Raw genomic sequence first — 19,784 nt, forward strand, 5'->3', positions numbered from 1 at the left:
ATCAAATGCAAATAGAGTAGCTAAACTGCCTTTAAAATTTAGGAGACTAAGTTCAGAATAAGATGTTATGGGGAAAATTCTGGTACCATGAAAGGCAATGGAAGTTTTCAATGCCATTGAATGGGACCAAGATTCACCTTGTACTTCTTAATCAGAATTTTATGGTTGTACATTTGTCTTGACAGTCTCCAAAGAGACTCAAAGCAGTCTGTGAAAGTTACCCTACAGATTTAACCGATGATAGTCCAATTTCAAAAAGTTGTGAGATTTGAGGATCTATTTCTCAAGAGATTTTATATAATTTATAATGCAGTTATTGTATTGTATTGTCTTATTGGCAGTATTTTCCTCTTAGAGGGGGGGAAAGTGGAAATAATGAAGATGACAGTTGGCTTAATAGTGATTTATGCAGGAACAGCTGGTCATTGGGAGCTAATGGAACTAAGGCCCATCAATAATGCCACAGCTGCCAGTCATTCTATTGACACGGTGTACCATGGCTGATGTTCAGCAGGATGCAGTGTTCCTGGATGCCACCATGTGACTGCTGGAAGGGCTGAAATGGAGCACATAGACTGAAGTCAGCAGAGGGAGAACATGCAGAGCAGGGAATACAAACCTTTGTGGGGCCAATTCAGATCAGCCCCACAAAGGCAGATGTTTTCTGTACATACTTCCTGCTGCCACAGTCCCTCCCTGCTGCCTCTGCTCCAACTTTGCCAAACCCTGCTTCAAGGGAGCATGTTTTTTGAGCTGGAGGGGAATGGGGCTGCTGCAGTCAGTAGGAGGTGTCAGGCAGAAGAAGGGTTTTGAGCCTGGGACTGTATTTTCTGGGTCAGAGGTGGTGTGTATTTGGGTGGAGGGAGGAGTATCCTGCTGAAGTGGGTTCAGAGCTGAAGTGGGGATTGGCTCTGATCTGTGGAGAGGTTAGGTAGGAAGAGAAGGGGCTCTCAGCCTTGGGACAAAGTGAGTATGTGGAAGGGAAGGGTGGGATTTCAGAACAAGAGAGAGGTGGTCACCAACCTCTTATTCACCAACTGAAGATTTCTGTGTGACATCCCTGACTGCAGTGTTTTTCACTTTGAAAATATGATTAACCTGCATGTGATAGTTGGAGGAGCTAGAGGAGAAATATTGTGCTACTTGAAGCCCCACCATTTGTTTTGGGCACTAGCCACCACAAGATTTGTGGTTTAAATGTACTGCCTTTGTGGGTAAGGAGGGATGTTTCCTTTTAACTTGACCAAAGTTGTGTGGGGGGCGGGGGGGGCTCATTAATGGAAAACGTATCACTTATAAAAGGTTATAAGTAGACAAGTGATTGGATTTACTGATAACTATTATTCCTCCTATTAGTGCTCAGATATAAGCTAGGTTTTTGTGTACACATGAGAACTATACTGGGTTGATATAAAAAAGTAATTTAGAAAAGTAAACTCAGACTAAAAAACTTCTAGATTGTAAGCACATAGCAACAGGGGTCAATTTCTATTTCTTAGAAGGATTTTCAAATTCTAGAGACAAGCATCCTGGTGTCATCCTGTGTGAGACCACACCTATTAAGGTTTGGCCATACCCAAACTAACTTCCCATCCACTGTGTTAGCCCTCTAGAATAGCTGGACACATGGGAGAATTGAGACCAATATCTTTTTATGACCCATTTGCTAAGAATTTCCCATTCAGTGGGCATGGCAGATGAGGTTTGAGGTTAACTCTGCTAGCTGAATAATTCTATATTAAGGAATTTAAAAGGTGAGGAAAGGATGTGGCATTGCAAGATGGCTTAGAATTTGCATCGCTGGAGAGCCTACAGTAGAGGGCATTTAAAACATATCTGGATCAAAGAACTTCACTGGTGAATTTGACAATGCTTTAATTAAGTTCTGCAAGCAAAATAGGTGTGGATTTCTTTGAGGCTTCCCCACCCCTTTCCTTTTCCTTTTTCCACTACTCCCTTAAAGGAAGGGATTAAGTGCATGGAACCCTTCAATCAGAACAGTGCTAAAGCTGACATATGAAGCTCTTAAATACACACAAAAATCTAAAGTTAAAAGAGCAACCTCAAAGACCAAAAAGTTCCAAAAGGTAAGGTTGCTCCTGTAACATTAACTTGGCCATTTTGTGAACATATTCTTCAGTTTTCCTTTTAAATGTAAATGTTCATCTGTTAATGTTTGTCTTTGTTAATATATACCATGCAAAGGACAGGATGTTGACCAACATTGCAGAATGTTCTCATGTGAAGAATTGGCCTGAGAGGTTTTTATGTTCCTGCTATATTCATGTTATATTTCAACTACAGGTGTTTGAAAAATGTTTATTTTTTCACAGGTAAAATTTCAATTGTTTTGGTAGAAATTCAAATCTCAAAATATTTTGGCCAAATATTGAAATATTTCAATTTGGAAAGGTTGCCACGGTGCCTCATGGGAATTGTAGGTCAGGTGTTTCTTGCTCCCATTCTCCGTATAAGCCAGGCTCCTTGGTTGGACTGCATCTCCCATGATGCACCTGGGCTTCCCTCTTGTAGAAGGGAAGTGGTGCACCATGTGAGTCGTTACCCATAGTGCACCATGGAAGATGTAGTTTGGCTGTGGGCCAGGCTCAGAAAGGAGAATGGGGACATGAGGTAACTGAACTATAACTCCTATGAGGCACCAGTTACATACGGAAATATTTCAATTTGAGGGAATTTTCAGTGGAAAGCAGAATTTTTTTTTCACAAACTTCATTTAGTCTAAAACCCAGCTACCTATTGGAATACAGTTTGGATGGAAAAAATTCAGTAAATGAAAGCAGCCCCATTATGGATGATAGGATTAATGACCAAATCCTGTTCTCCTCAGCAAGCAGGTACTCCCATGGGCTTCAGAAAGACAACACTACTCACCTGAGTATGACCAAGAGGATTTGGCCTAGGATGTGTTAGATGAGGGATGTGTTGTGAACTTTGATATTCTCAAAATTAACCAAAGATTTACCCAGGGTTTGTCATATGTTTTTAGCTCTCCTATGAAGTATGTTAGTTACTCACAGTTAAGGGTTTATAGGAAACTGTTTTGTGTATATATCAGTAATTTGTATTGAAATGATGCTTCTGAGAAGCTGAGCAGGAAGTAACAACTGCTGAAAGCCCTTCAATCAGACCTACTTACCTGTTCCTAGGGAATTTTACATTCTGCTTTGGGGAGTGGTTCCAATCAATTCTGTGAACTTCCTCCCCTTAGCTCCAAAAGGAAATAACCAGGGTATTGGCATTACTCGGCAAGAGCATAATATGGTTCAGCAGCTCTTAGAAATACAGCAAATCTAAAAGCAATTACTGAATTCAGGAAGCATTTCCAAATATTCTTTCCAAACAGAAATCAAGCTGTAAAAAGAAATGATATAAATAAATGACTAGTATAATATTGTGAAGATGGTGGTTCCTGAGATATTCCTGCAGCTTGTATTGTTTCACTTCAGATGGCCACTGTATCCCATCTTTGACCATTCTGTAAATGGCAAAAGCTAAAAATAGCCAATGAGGAAAAAAGGGTCACATGAACCTCATCTCAGCACATATTCAGCTGTTTCTGCTGAAAAATGAAGGGACATGCAGCAGATACCATTTCTGACAAATAAAAAAAGTCATCCTTTTTTATGATACCCTTTTGTAGGAAAAAAGATGCATATAAAGCAGCGTGTATATTCTGGATATTGAGTCCATGCAGGATAGATGAAATAAGATGCTTAAGGAGGATATAAAATGGCACTGAGCATTATGCAGAATAAACTAAATAGTAATAAGTCCGAGACACACTGCATCAAAACAGTCAGCTTTGAGTCAGCTCTTTCCAATCCACGATTGCAAACTTCTATGTGCCCCCAGCGTGAAAAGCTGCCCTGAAGTCAGTATATTGGCCAAGTAAAGAATCTCTCAGTGCATGGGAATCCTCAGCTGGTTAACAGCTGCCTTACTGACTCCACAAAACAGACCTCTCCTGGCCACCAGCATAGTGGCTGTTGGGTCCCTTACACTCCTCTGTCCTCAACAACCAAAACAGCCCCTTGCAGTTATTGGCAGTTAATATAAATTGGAGCTGCCTTGTGGCTGCTCTAATTTACACAACAGACTGGAATGGCACATGGACAGCCCGATGCCGAAGTGCACAAGTGGCACCTCATTCTTGAGTAGCATGTGGGGAAGATGCTTCAAAACTGATGCAAAAATGATATTAATACAATTATTATAACTTATCATTTTAAGTTATTACAAACTCGTTTGCACCTTTAGGCTACAGCTACACTGCACACCTCTTGAGGTGGCATGTAGGGTAATTTAGCTACGTGCCTCAAAGAAAAAGCAGGTCGCATCCACAGTGCGGTATGTAGCTATGCTTCCAGCTGGGAGCTGCTAGGGCCTTTCCCTGCTGCCTCCCCCCTGCCAGAGCCTTTTCTCACTGCCGGAGTCTTTCACTCTGCAGGGAAAGGCTCCTGCAGCAGGGAGCAGCCAGTCAGCAGAGCAGCAGCTCCTTGCTGCAGGAGCCTTTCCCTGTGACTGGATTACACACTTGACAGAGAATCACTTCTGGGGGCTTCTTTTCTTTTCTTTTTATTTTTTCGGTAAGTTAAGACCAAAATATATTTTTTTCCAAAATTATTGAATCCATTCTTTAGTATATCCTTAGATAACTAAGAATATTTATAGATGGATGGACAAACAAATTTTGTTTCAAGGCAGGTGGACCTGTTGGTTATTAATAAATAACCAGTACCATTTCCTACCATAAATGTTCTCCAGGTTTAAAAAATTAAGATGTTAGTGTGTTTATAAAATCAATTTCAATAAAGATATTTCTTGAATTCTTTGTCTGGGTTTAAACTCAGGTTATTCTTTGAAAAGAAAAGAGGGAGTACAGGACAGGCCCACTTTGTAACCTAGATCTATGGCTCTGATAATACAACCTACATTCCTTTTTACAATTAGGCCTCTACTTAAAACATGAATGGCTTACATGGTCGGTCTTGATGTTTGCTTGTACTTGGGAGATAGAAGCAGAAAACTTGTGGAATTTGTTTGATTAGTTTTAACTTTTTGTATCATAACTAACTAAACATATGTGTTGTTATATTTCCAAGCATTCTAACGATAGCATTCTTGAAGTCACATCTCAATATTCAGTAAGAGCAGGTCTACACTGCACACTCCTTTCAGCAGTGTGTAGAGTACAAACACTTCACATGCTCCTAGCACTGGTATAAATAGCAGTGTGGATGGTGAGACACTGCATTGGTGAGTAAAGACACTCCTGAACCCTGTGGGTACTACCCAGGTATGTATAATGCAGGGCTTTTGACTCATCCAAGCAGTGCCTCCCTGTCTACACTGCTATTTTTAGCAATGTCACGTCCCACTGCCTCCCCACTGCTGGAGCCTTTCCCAGTCACAGGAACAGGCTCCTGTTAAAACTCTGCACAGAGACACACACAGAAGAGATTGTAATGGAAGTAACCCATTTATCACTTGTATTCTGTAATTTGTGTTTTAGTTAATGAAAAATATCAGCATACATTCCAATGGTGTACAGAGAAAGGATTGACCAGTGGTTAGGACACTAGCCTGGGACTTCCTTTGTGATGTTGGGCCAGTCACTGTCTCTGCACCTCAGTTCCCCATCTGTAAAATGGGGATAAAGTGACTTCCCTATCTGATAGGAATATTGTGAAGATCAATAGCTGTGAAGTGCTCAGCTAATATGTAATAAGGTCCAAATAAATCCCTAAGATAAATACAAGGCTAGATAATTCCTTCATAGGATGAGCTGCTACACTAATACAAATAAGAAATAATACCATTTTCTTGATACTGTGATTTAGATTACTAATGTTAAAGCACTTTGTATTTTAAAGTGTAGACTTTTTTTTCCTTTCCATTGTGATTAAGGCACAGATCCAAATTAATTATAAGATAAAACATTCTAATCTCTCTGCTGTATGATGATGGGACATACTGAAGTAAAAAAAAAATCCAGGGAGAGATAGAAAACATGTATTTCATTAACCAAAAAAACTACATTAAAAGAAAGCTATTAAGGCTACAACGTCAAGCACTCAAAAGTTAGAAAATGCCAGAACTATGGCTACCCATGCAACCTTAACTCTGTTCCTTGTGTGTGTGCACTATGACAGTCTTCAGTATTATGATCTCACACTGTTCTCCACAGGAGTCCAAACTCATTCATTTCACAGGATGGACATTGCTCGGGGAATGAGGCAACTGTTCAATAATTCTTTTTAATCCTTTTTTTCAATATGTGCCCCATACTTTATTTACTGTATTTACTATACACCATCCAAACCCTGCACTAAAGCAGGGGATAGAGTGGAAAATATTTTAAATATTTAAACCTCTAAATATTAATGGTCAACACCACTCCTCTATAAACATTGCAAAAGACAGATGAGTCAAAGATAAGGCTTCCACTGGGAACTTAACTCTTCCCTTTTGTGTATGTAGCACCTCCCCTGAGATATGGCTCCTCCCTGATGCTTGGTACTTGGAATAGCTTCTCCCTTCTTCTTGCATGGGTTGAGTCCTGGGTTCTTTTTTGTGACACCTGCTGCCTTCACCCAAGGTGACTCACTGTGCCCAACAAAGAAGGGGTGCTGTCCCTTTGGAAAATTAATATGTTGGCAAGGAGTATAAAACCGACTACACAAGAAACAATAAAGTACATCAACTCAAACCCCAGCAAAGAAATATAGATTTTTAGACCAGTTCTTTGTCCTTTACCTGGAAACAGGGTTCCCTCTTACTCTTCACCTGTTCCCTCTCCTGCTCTTCACCATTGGTGAGTCTATATCTAGACACCAAAAGAGGGGCTTTTTAGTAAGCGAGTTAGTGAATGTGATTTAAATACTCCTTAACGACATAGTGTAGACAGAGTTCAGAATCTTTAAAAATCTTGGTTACAACAAGACCAAGGAATGTTTCAAATCATATTAGCTAAATCAATTAAAACAACAACAAAAATGAACAACAAAACCTCCTTTTGTCATATAGATAGACCCAATGAGTAACCCGAATGTACATTTGCATCTGTAACAACCAGCTTTTCCCACCTGTTTTGCTATTGCCATTACACTTAAACTAGGTGTAAAAATCTAGCCATATAGGTTTGGACTTAAAGTGTGGCTTGTGTGCAGTGATACATTTCCACCATCTTTCCCTTTTCTGCAGGGCCTAACTGCAAGTATGAATAAGACGATTGATGAACATCCATATTCAGTCCAGTGTTATTGAGAATTACTTCTAGAGTGCCCCACCCCATTAGCAAAAAAGGGAAGAAGTAAAAAGGACCACAACCATGTTCCAGATGCCTGCAGAAAAAAGTTAACATGATGTGACCTGGTGTGCCTAGGGTAGCCCTCACTGAAAATGCCAAGGTCAAAAAGAAGCACAGATTCTCCCAAAACTGGTGGCTAACACTGAAGTTAGCCTCACCAACCAGTCACAAACTGTGCTTCTGGTCCCCCACAATGGTTATCAAGAAGCTAAAAAAGAAATATCACAAGACCCTTTATTGCATTCCAGTTCCCTGGCTCCCTATCCGCACATAGGTCCAGTAGAGTGAGAAGTTATTTAAAAACTCTGTTCACTATACAAAATGTTCTTCTGACCCCAAAGGGCCAGCCACATTACCAGGTCAATATTAGTTTTGATCTGACCCAGAATACCACACTGCCAGCCAATCCTTTAGTGTCTAAAACTAAAGGCTTATTATAAAAGAAAAGAAGAAGAGAGTTGTTAAGTGGTAAAGCAATCATATACATACAGAGACTTCAAAGTCCATATATCAGGTTCTTAGCAGTACTGGTGAGTTTGCTGGCTTGAAAGTCCCTCTGGAACCCATCCAAAGCTTGGATGAGTCATTCAGTCCTTTGTTCAGAGCTTCATTTGTAGAAAAGTTACTCCAGAGATAAAAAAACAGGAATGAAGACCAAATGGAAAAGATGCAGCTGCCTTTTTATAGCCGTTTGCCATGTGGGTTGTACTTCCTGTGTCCCAAACACAAGCTTCACAGCACATGGTATGGAAAAGCCTTAGAGTTCTCCATCCGCCGGCATGCCCCTACATGCCTTGCTAACTCATAAGGTGTATCCCCTGGCCCCTTTCAATGGGTTCATTGTACACCTGATGGGCCATCAAACAGGCTAGGCACTGCTAATGCCAATCTGTCTGCGGGTGTCATCCAGAAACAGCACCAGTTTTGAAATACAGATATATCATACATATCTATAACTCACAATACAAAGGTGATACTAACATATAAACCAGATTATCATACTTGGCAAATCAGAACATTTTCACTGACCACTTACACAGCATACCTGGCACAACTCATTGCAATTTTATAATATTGGTATTAATAATAACACAAAGTGTTCCATATAGTTCATACAGCATCACACGTGAGTCACTAAAAACAGAAGTAAGTGGGGAAAAGAGACCAGTATAAAATAAAGGCATAAAAAGCAGTTTGTTTAGGAAAAAATTATGGGCCAAGAGGCCAAATTGATGCACATTTTTGATTAATGGTCTTTTTTTCAATAGAGAAGTTCAAGTATTTGCCCCATGTTCAGATGTATAAAAACTGTTGTGGCTGAACAAAGAGATGCCCTCTCCTTCCACTGGTATAACTTATAGCTAGTAGTGAGTGATTTAAAACAATGTGCATGGTGCAGAATAAATAAGCAGTTGCAAAGGCCTGAGTCACCAAATCCAGAATCAATGTCCTAGAAATTCAGGGCATTTTGATGTGGAGATTTAGTCTGCCCCACTACAGAGATGGTGGTAAACTGCAGATTTGCAAATCTGAATTTGGGTCCAGAACCGAAAACAGGATGGAGATGTTCAGAGTCTGGTTCAGACTCATGTCTAGATTTCAATTTAACACCAAAATTCAAGTTAATAACATTTATTTGAAAAGAAAAGTGAGAATAAAGTTATATTAAACTGCAAAAATAACCAGCAAATACAAACTGATGTTGTCTAGGTCAGGATTTCTCAACCCATGGGTTGGGACCCAAAATTGGGTCACCAGAATGTTTCATAGAGTCGTGTGGCAACTACTGTGGCTCCTGTCCATCAGGGCTGGTTGGGCTTGCCTCTCTATTCCAGGCACTGCAACCTCTGGGATCCCAGCATCGCTCAGGTTTGGCCTAGCCGTCATGATGACAGGAGTCCAGGTAGGCCAAATTTGAGTGAGTGGGACTGCAACCCCATGAGCCAGGTCACAACTCCACTCACACAGACTTGGTTCAGTCAAGGAGGGCGAGGCCAAACGTGAGCAGCACTTCCACCCCAGAGGTTGAAACACCCAGCGACGAGAGCCAAGCCCAGCCAGTCCCACATTACAGGAGCTGCAGGAGATGCCACTGTGAGGTGAGTGCAGGGCAGGACTCAATCCCCCACCTCGGGGTGGGGTGGGGGACAGAACCTGACTGAAACCACCCCAGGGCCTCCACCCCCAGACTATTTACAGGGTCGTGACAGACCATAAACATTTACACACTGGTCCTGAGACCAAAAAGGTTGAGAACTGCTGCTGTAGGTAACCAATACAAATTACTATTCCCATGCTGTCGACAAAAATCCTAACATTAAATATCCTACCATCAATATGAAAGCTTTGAAAGGTTTTGGACAGAGGCATTCTTGAGGCTATTGGATCCCAAATGATCTCATTGACCCGAAGGAAGTTCAGAAACTATCTGTTATTTAAGTAATAAGTGAAATATTGTTAGTAGGTGCCAATATATAGTCACAAACCAATGTGTCAGCACACTAAATCTTCAGGGCCCATACTATTTTGAGATCTCCATATTCTCCTACTTCCTTTTTGGTAATGATTATGGTCCTGAAAAGGCACAATCAAGAGTCTTGACAGTGGTTATACTGTACATTTACAGGAGTATATGTATATGCTTGGCTTCCTTTTTCAGCCTACAGCTAGTCATTAATGACAGGCAGTAACAGAACCTTATCAGCCATTTCACAATCCTTTATGGAAGCTCACCCCCACAGCTATATCCCTTGGCACAGTATTGCTTATAAAGGACTTAGGTATTATCCTAATGCGTCCAGCATTGGTTAGTCTTGCACCAAGGAGGCCAATAAAATAGACCATTAGCCTGTTCCATTACGGAAATCTCTATGCAATACTAAACAATAATTTTGTTTTCTTTTGTGAAGACAGCAAATACTTTATAATCCATCAGCTGAAGTTGTTTTAGGATAAACCTTCTTTGACATGTTCAGAAACCATTATACCCTTTAAAAACAAAGTGAAAGATAAATTCAGTATTTTCAGTTATTACAGATTGTGCTGATTGTAAAATATGATTTTATGCTAATCCTTCCTTTGGCGTGTTTATGAACAGTTATGCTGTTGTTGGTTTTTCCTCCCTAAAAGAAACAAAGGCAAAAACTTGTAATGGAATATTAATTTTCTGGATTAAAAACATCAAGGTGAGGAAATTTGGATGTTCTTTCAAGCACTCTTAATTTTTCTCTCTTATTGTATGCATTAAGATAAACAGCTTGTTAGGGAAATTGACATATATAATTTTACATGTATAATCTGACAATCTGCTGTTATTACAGTATAATATATTTTAAACTTTAAGTGATGCACTGTTGGGTGAATTGGTTTTACAACGGTGGTCAACTATATGATTGACAATAGTTGTAAAACCAATTTGCCCAACAATACATCATTCTTCTGCATTAACTGATCACATAATGAAAGATCTGATCTCCTAATTTTACGTGTATATATACAACCGCCACCTTGAGTTTGCCGGCTCCTGGAACTCTGCACTGAGCCTCTGGGCCGGGGATCCTACCCAAAGGACTATAACAATAATGGTTACCAGAGCCCTTTGACACCATTTCCAGTATGCTTGGAGTCAGGGTTGGGACAGAATGGACTAGAAACTCTTACTGAGGCTAATAGGAAGTTTTTTGCATTGGGTATTATGACAAGCACTTTGCTGGGCTTGTGATGAGCCGGGGCTTCTCAACCCTTCATTGGAAGGGACAGTCTGACTCAGAAACAAAGAGACTAATTGTAGTTTCGGTTTTCAGCTTTGAGTTTTGGAGCTGTAAGAGCTCAGGGAGTCTCTGATTAACTTTCCCTCCCCACCAATGGAGTTTTTGGACTGCTGTGGGATCTAGTGCGTGAGTTAGACTGTCCAGCCCTGCAGAGACCAGTGTCCAGATTGGCAGAGCTCCAACCTGGTGCTGGCTGCTGAAAGTCATCTGAAACCCCCATGGCACACCAGACAAGGGAGCCAGGAGAGGACCATGCCCCACCGAGTTTAGACACTGTAAGAAGACCCCCTTTTCTTGTTTAAGACAGCCCCCTTCTACTGGTACACACTGGGGGCAACTAGCCAGTACGCAGCTCACTGCTGCCCATACCACTGTAGCTAGATTACTATTTTTAGTATGCTAGCTCTATGAGAGCTAGCACAAGTATGTCTGTGTGAGCTGGGGATCACTCCCATAGCTCCAAGTGTAGACCTAGCAGAGTTTTGTGCTAATAAAGTGCCTGCAACAAGCTTATTGTTGAGAAAGCAGAGTTCCTACAAATATGGCAAAAACACTTGATTCCTTGCTTTGTTTGCCATCCAGTATCATGAATAATGCCCCCAGCAAAGTAATGCAGTGACTTTTGCAGACATGTCACTTGTTTTGGAAGGCAGTGATAATCCAAAGTATCTGAATCTCTTTGTTCTGCAAAATTTGATTGGAAAACTCAGAAGAAACAGGTTTTGAATGAGATTTCCAGCACCTCCTGCTTCCAGTTGTGCCATAAACAGGGGCGGCGAGTTGTATGGGCCCATGGTGTCCGAATTCCAGCAAATTCAGGGCCTGAGGGGCCCAGCTCCACCAATTTTCGGGGCTGGGGCTCTTCCCTGACCCCACCTGCCGCCCCCGCGTGCCTCCCCCGGAGCATCCCCCGGCCCCGCGGGCCTCCCCGCCCAGAGTTCCTGCCTGCCCTGGGCAGTGGGCGGCTGCCCCCTGTAGCTCTGTGCTGCACTTCCTTGCTGGCCGCTACTGAGGCCGGCTACAAGGTAGCAGGGCTGGGGGCAGGCTGAGGTGGCTGCTGCACCTGCAAAAGGAGGAGGGGAGGAGGGTTATGGAAGGCCCCCCCTCCCCCCAGCAACTCCGGAGGTATCCTGGCTGGACCGCTTGAGCATCAGCCTGGGGGTCTTGGGTGTGTGCCATGCTGATGGGGAAAGGGCTGCGGGGAGTCCTCCACTCTGGTCCCCTGCCCCAGGCATGGGGCAGCCTGCCTGCTGCACTCCAAACTCCTCATTCCAGCCCCGCCCCATGCTCCATACCCCCTCCCGCACCCCAACCCTCTGTCCCAGCTCAGAGCCCAAACCCAGCAGCCAAATGCCCCCCGCACCCTCTCCTGCACCCCAGTCCCCTGCCCCAGCTGAGAGTCCGCAACCAGCACCCAAACTCCATCCCAGAGCTCGCACCCCTCTCGCACCCAAACTCCCTCCATTGCTGTATTTTGGATCTTGTAGTTCCAGTCCCAAAGAGAGTTGAACGGTGTATAAATAAATACACCTCTACCCCGATATAACGCGACCCGATATAACATGAATTCGGATATAACGCAGTAAAGCAGCGCTGCGGGGGGGGGGGGGGGGGGGGGGGCTGCGCACTCCGGTGGATCAAAGCAAGTTCGATATAATGCAGTTTCACCTATAACGCGGTAAGATTTTTTTGGCTCCCGAGGACAGCGTTATATTGGGGTAGAGGTGTAAATAAAATATCCTGACATCCTTTCTCAGGCAAAATATCCCAATGAAATTAACAAGATATTTTGCCTGAGTAATAATGTCTGAATCCTACATTCTAAAAACTGATTACTAATGATAGGGTTGATATTCTCTGCAGAAAATAAATCACAGCATTCCTGCATTGTGTTTGCCACAACTATTATTGCAATAGTTTTGAGGTTTTTCAGAGTCCTTAATGGGAAGATAATACTGGACTCTGTTTTCTAAGGTTGAAACAAGGAATAAGCAGAGGAAAGAAATAACTTCTAATTAAATGCAGAAAATTTGACAACACCTTGCACATTTTTTTGGTCCAATCAGCCATTTTTTGTTAAAATACTGTGTGTTTTTAACATTTAAAACCATGCATAATGAGGAGAGATGTGATGGGACAGCATCTTTTTTTGTTTGTTTTTGTAACTTACATACAAGTAAAATTATTAATCCTACAATTCTCCAACCCATTACATAATCCACAAAGTGACATCAGTGATTCCTTTGGAATAGCAGATCACTCCAATTGCAGTTAATGTGAAAAAATAACAGTTGTATATTAGAAGAGACGTATGCAGAACAGATACATGGGGAAAAAACTTGCTCACTTTACTTGTCCTATTAAAGTCAACTATTCGTGTGGATAAAACAAGAAGGATTTGGCTAAATTAGCCATAGTATTGGGTCATATTCTGTTTTTGTTTACATTGGTGTAAATCTAGAATAATTCCACTGAAAGCATATCTAGTTGTCTTGTCTTGTATGTTTTGTGACTCCAGAAATCTCTTCATTAAACTGTGACTCATGCAGTAATAAATATATTCCTCTCTGTAAGGTGACATTTCCTTTTCTAAGGTTCTATACACTATTGTTTTCTGCAAAGCTGATGATCCTGATTTATCTATGCAAGAATGAACTGCACAAGGGTACCAACTGATTTTTATTTACATACTATCTGATAGTCAATTAGAAAAATGTAAGTGCTTGCTCAGATCCTAAATGAGGTAACATTATAAAAATGTCCCAGTATTCTTCAATGGAAATAAATTGTTAACATTTCCTATTGTAGATTGCCTCCATTCACACTGTTTGACCTCAGTGAGGGAAAGAATTGGCTCAGACTTTGTCCTTGTATCTGTCGATTTTTATATACTCTAGCTTTGTTTAGCAATCCAGTATACTGAAAGTTGATCATGGATATTATTTTGCCCCTGCAAAATGATCCCATTCAGTTTCTCCAGAATATAATTTCTGCACTGAATAGCAATCTCATTTTCCTTTATTCTGACAAATATATAGAACTGCAGATCTGGATTCAAAGTTTAAAAACTATGTATGCTTGTGTGTGTTTTGGTAAGATATTTTCTATCAAAACGCCAGTTTTCTTTTTGGCTCCTTTAGTGAGGACCCTTACATTTGTTTCTTGTTGTTTTGAAATATTCTGCCATTTCAAGCAGAATTCCCCATAAATAGTTAGGGACTATTGCTATTCTATTCAGGTTCTTATACTGCACTGTGGTATCTGAGTACCTTCTAAAAGAGTGTTAAATAATGTGGCCAGTATCTGTCATGCGTGGTTCTTCCTATCACGGGAAACAGTAGGGTCTTTCTAAATGATAAACTTACTAAATGCACTCATGGCACATTTCTTCAGTGTCTAACAGAAATATGATTCTTATGACAGCTTGTGCATGCATATAGCTTGAATATGGAATTTGAGGTGGACTATGTGTCATTTAGCCATCAGGGACAGTAATACTTATATCAAATAACTACTCAAAGGACTTGTGAAACTAATTTCCATAATGAAGTTGGTCTTTTAATAAAGGTTAAGCAGTCTCTCTCTTCCTTCTCAGCTTGCAGAAGTAATCCTTTGCTTAGTTTACAAGTTGTTTCCAGCTTTGGTTGTTTTAAATGTGTATGTGTTTTATGGGCAGAAATTATTGAGAAAAAGCCGCAAGTTCTGCATTATGTTCTTGAAGCATCTAAGTCTGTGCTCAGTCTTCTCTTTTCTGGGAGTGAATTCCATAGTCTAGATCCAGCTTCCGTTCAATCCCCATCTTTTGCACTCACAAGCCTTGCCATCTCAGTTAAGTTCTACCAAAACATTGAAACTTAAATAGCATAGGGAAGCATGGAGATCTCTCAGGTACCTAGGGACAAATTTCTGGCTGGGGAGTTTTAAATATCAGCACAGAGTCCATGAACTGGATTCTGTATTCAACAGGAACCCAGTGTAGTAGCGCTGTATAGTTATATGTTCACAGAAACCTATGTTGTTAAACAGATGGGCAATTGTGTTCTGTACCATTTAGAGCTTTTTTTAAGGACTGCATTCTTATTGAGTATGTTGCCTTTTTAATAGTTAATATTTGTATTGATTGCCAATTGATCTGATTAACGAGCTGAGGGTAATAAGGTCCTTTTCCCAGAATCAGGCTACACCGAACTAAAACCAATGAGTTCAATATTTTGTAGGGAACCTTGGGGTGTGTGGCAAGGACACTCACACTGAGGGCAAAGCAAAGCCTTAGATTTTTATTAGAATCAGTAATAAAGCCAGAAAAGCTCTAAGCTATATAAACAGATAGGTATAATACAGTATTGGGGATATCTGTGGTATCATTCTTTGCATATGCTCTTGAATTTGCATACTTACATACTTCCTTGAGGACCTGGTGGTAAGAGACAAAGGACCAGCCCTGTCTCTGGTATGCCAATGAGTCCAATGCTTTAGGTTCCTCAATGTCCAGATTGGTGGTAGATAACAATAGAGATGAAGGGTCAAAGCTAACACCCTCCACATGGTGGTTTGCCCTTTTATAGGGCTTGAGCCTATCATGAATATTCATTTTAATGCTTAGCCTGCCATGCCCTAATCTAGCTTCCTTATCCTCATTATATTGGGTTGCACTTATCCCATAGATTAACAAAATAATACATATTAATGTCATTTAGCTCATTATCATATCCATCACCTCTTGCTCAAGTAGATTTGTGGTTATCACTTCCTTGTTCCTGTGGTTGCCATGTACTGTTAAATTCCATCTCCCACTATTAAGCAAACTATTTTTAGTTCCCTGAAAAGATAAATGGTAACTGTCTGGCCATTTATCCATGCCAAGGGTCATAGACCTATTCTACTTGACTATACTTATACTAACTTACTTAAGCTAATGTCTTACAAAATACAGGCCTGCAGATCCCTTACATTACAGCTGAATATAATGAAGGCAAGCCAGCCCAATGGGCTCAAATATATATCCTAATTAAGCCAAGAGTTCCCCAATGTGGCACCATGGCCAGGTGTGTTTCTAATAGGATGGGGCTCAATCTTATGGCTAGCCACAGACAGAGATGGGTGTGGTTTGTTGTTTCTGGGTTTGATCCTTGTGACAGGCTGTATCTGGCTTTTGCAGGTCCCTACAAGAGGCCCTTCAGTCCTACTACACTCCACCCCAGGAAGCAGCAAAGGGGAAGGAGAAGAGCAGCAAAGGTGAGTACTCCAGGTCTGCCTAGAGAGGCCTTACTGGAGCAGCCATCTTGGAAGGTACAGAGACATGGTGCTAGAAGGGCTAGCAACAGCCAATCAGAGCCCAACAGGCTGACATAAAAGTGCTGCAGGGTAGTTCTTTGCTGGGTCTAGAACAAGGCTTCCCCCTGGCTACAGGTGTTTGAAGGATAGCCACAGTTTGTTTTCTGGCTGTATTTTGCATAGCTGGGTTTGCGCAGAGAGAGGATCTAAGAACCTTAACCCTGAGATAAGGGTGACTCTTAAGAAGGCTGGTGGCAAGAGGGCCAGGAAAAAGCAGCAGCAAATTGAATCAAGAAGTATGTGGCTGCTGTTTACATATTCCCTGAGTTGGAAGCTGGAGTAGTGGGTGGGTGGGTTCCCCTACCAGCCACAGGTAAATCCCAGAAAGGGTTTGTTTGGACTTTTGATGTGGTTGAAAGGCCAAACCACTGAAGACCCCACCAAGGTTGGCTAACAGCCTGCTGGGGGCACCAAGGGTCAGAAAAGGGCTACAACACTACACCCTGCCACAAGGAGGTGCTCCAGAGGTAAGTGTCTCATTACATGTTAGCACACTTGCGTTATTGCACTCGAGCGAGCCTTGCTTGAGTCAGTGACTATGCTTCAAAACAACACTGGGGATTACACAGAGTGTTTAGATTAGCTGATCAGTTGTTATAACTCAGCCTGTTGCATCCCCACTGTCTTGCTAGCTCAAGCATCAGCATCACTGAAGCTTCAATCCACCCCTCAACCCCACAGGTTAGCTAGCTTGAGGTAAAGCATCACTTAACTTGAGCCAGACAGGTTTATGTGTGGACGGGAGTGGAGTTAGGGGGTTACACTTGAGTTATAACTTGAGCTAACTGTGCTGTAAAGACAGACCCTTAGCACACAGTCCCTGTGCCCACATGGGGAGTTAGAGTGGAATAACTAGTGTGCTTTAAATTCACACCTGGGCTTACTCTGCACTAATGTCTCCATGTAGACAAGCCCTGAACCATTTCAGGAAGTTTCTATTAACCCCTGTTCTTAGAGGCTTAACTAGATTATTTGTTAAGCACTGTAAAAGAATGTAAAAACAACAAAACACAGCCCTTCATGCTGTCCCTGGGTTTGTAGTCTATAAAATATTATCCATCTTGAGCTCCTGGACAGCTGGATCCCTTTTTCCAAGGTCACCTTGAAATCTCTCTTCCCAAGATCTGGCAACTCAAGTAAATAAAACTGTATTACAGCAAAGCCTGCAAGCGTCTCTGTAATGTTTGTGTCAGCATTTCCATTTAGAATCCATGTTTCAGGGAGTTTATAATGTACAATAGACACTCTGGACTAATATTCAGCATGTAAAGGATTGGTCTTAAAAACGTGGAGGGTTTTTTTTAAACATAAAATTTGATTTCACCATTTTATTGTTATATATATTAAAGTTTTAACTGGAGATAGATTTTTATTTTGCTTTCATAATGACTCAAACCATCTTTCATTTACAAATTAAAATAGAATGCATATCTCGTTCAAAATTTGTGCTAAGTTATTTTGGGGTGGAAAAGAGTGGAATAGCCTGCTTAATAAGGTATAGGGCTTATTTTTTATAAATATTCTTGTTTCATCACATAATGATCCTTGTTTTTAAAAATCCATGTATTTACACTGCAAACTCTGGCTTCTTCAGAGCTGTAAGGGGCTATTGATCAACTATACAAATTTTTAAAATACCTAAATGCACCACATATTGTATTGTCTAATGCCATGTAATGTGTTTAGAGAAAAAATATAAATGAATCTTTACCAGGAGTAGCTTGTTATCCTGCAGCATGTCAATTTCCATTCAATTTTATAGGATTTTAAACTTTTTTTTGTTTCCTTACAAGTCACTGTTTAAAAAAAACAACAACAACAAAATCCCCTACTTTCAATAGTATGGTGCCAGTCTTGCCATCAGATCAGTGCAGATGGACTGTTGCACCCAGAAACCCCCCCCACTAATTTCAATGGCACACCATGTGCTCATAAGGATCTGGCCTTGTGGAACCCCACTGAAGTCAAAACAGCATTGCATGGGTGCAAGGGTCTGCCCAGGTAGGTCTGGTTGCAAGATCAGGGCCCAAGTTTGTGCTAAAGATTGACAAAAGCAAATTATATATAGTGCTTTGGGTGAAGTCATTTCAGACATCACTGACTAGATACGGTGCAATGATAAGTTCAATGGGACAATTAGGAAATGGAGTGTCACCTTTACTTTGCATTGCTTTGCTTTTTCAGTTTGTCTTGAGTCCTTAATGTTAGTTAAAAATAGAGTTTCTTGGCATTCACTGACATACATGGGAAATGAATATGCTAACAAGAAAGATAAACTCCTCCAAGAAGATGTTTTTATCCAGGGCAGCAATCTATCTGAAGACAGATACAACAGGGAGTGCTTACTCTGCCAGGACCATATGGTTGGCTTTAGGGGACTAACAGCTTTATTCCTCTCAAAGTTGGAATGCCGCCACGAGATTGGATAGTGAAATCATGTAGAATCAGTAGGGAAAATTGAGCTTCCTTTTATAGAAAGAAGAGCTTGTTAAATTAAAGCGGTTGCCAAATCAGTAAGCTGACCCAGGAGACTGAAAATAAAAGCAAAAATGCAGAATGTTGCTGCCTTTTCTTTTTTGGGGAAAAAAAACAACAACCCACTGCTGTTCTCTTTGGGGGGGGGGGAACTGTCTCACATTTATAAGGTATAAATATTTTTTATTTAAAAAATCTGTTACAAAGAAAAAGAAAAACAAGATTTTTATGACATTTATTTGAGATGTCAGGGAGGTAAGCATGTAGCAGCTTTGTGGGGGGCAGGAGGAACACCATTATGTTTAGTTTGATCTAGGACTGAGGCAAGCTACCTACCATAATAGCCCTTTCTTAAAGGCTGATGGAACTGGTAAGTTTTGAAGCAGCCTTGAGTGAGATCACCAACTAGCTGGCTGTTCTATTAAATGTTTGTTAGGCTATTATCTTTTAGCCTATCAATAGAGGGAGGCCCTCAATGCCTTCTCTGATGGCTTCGTTCTCATGGGTCACATTGATTTAGAGATGACAAATGAAGCAAAGCAAGAGGAAAGATGGCTAGAGATCAATCTTGCATGGAATCGGACTGATTGACAGACTTTTTGAAGTCTTCTGTCATAGTTGTGCAGGTGATGAAGCACCATAGCATATCAAAAGTCTCGTTGAGCAGAACTGTTCTAGGTGGCTGATCTCTTACTTAATAATCATTGTTCCCACTCATTTACAGGGTCAGTTTTTTTTTCTTGCTACAAAAATTATCTTGTTAATGTGTACCTTGGATCTAGACTGAACTATTTATTGCCATTGAGATAGGTTGATGTCTTGCCAAAACTAACATCCAGTGTTCTCTGTTTGAATTTTGGCTAATGTTACATATT

This window comes from Emys orbicularis, chromosome 11 (assembly GCF_028017835.1).
Source record: "Emys orbicularis isolate rEmyOrb1 chromosome 11, rEmyOrb1.hap1, whole genome shotgun sequence".
Lineage (NCBI taxonomy): Eukaryota > Metazoa > Chordata > Testudines > Emydidae > Emys > Emys orbicularis.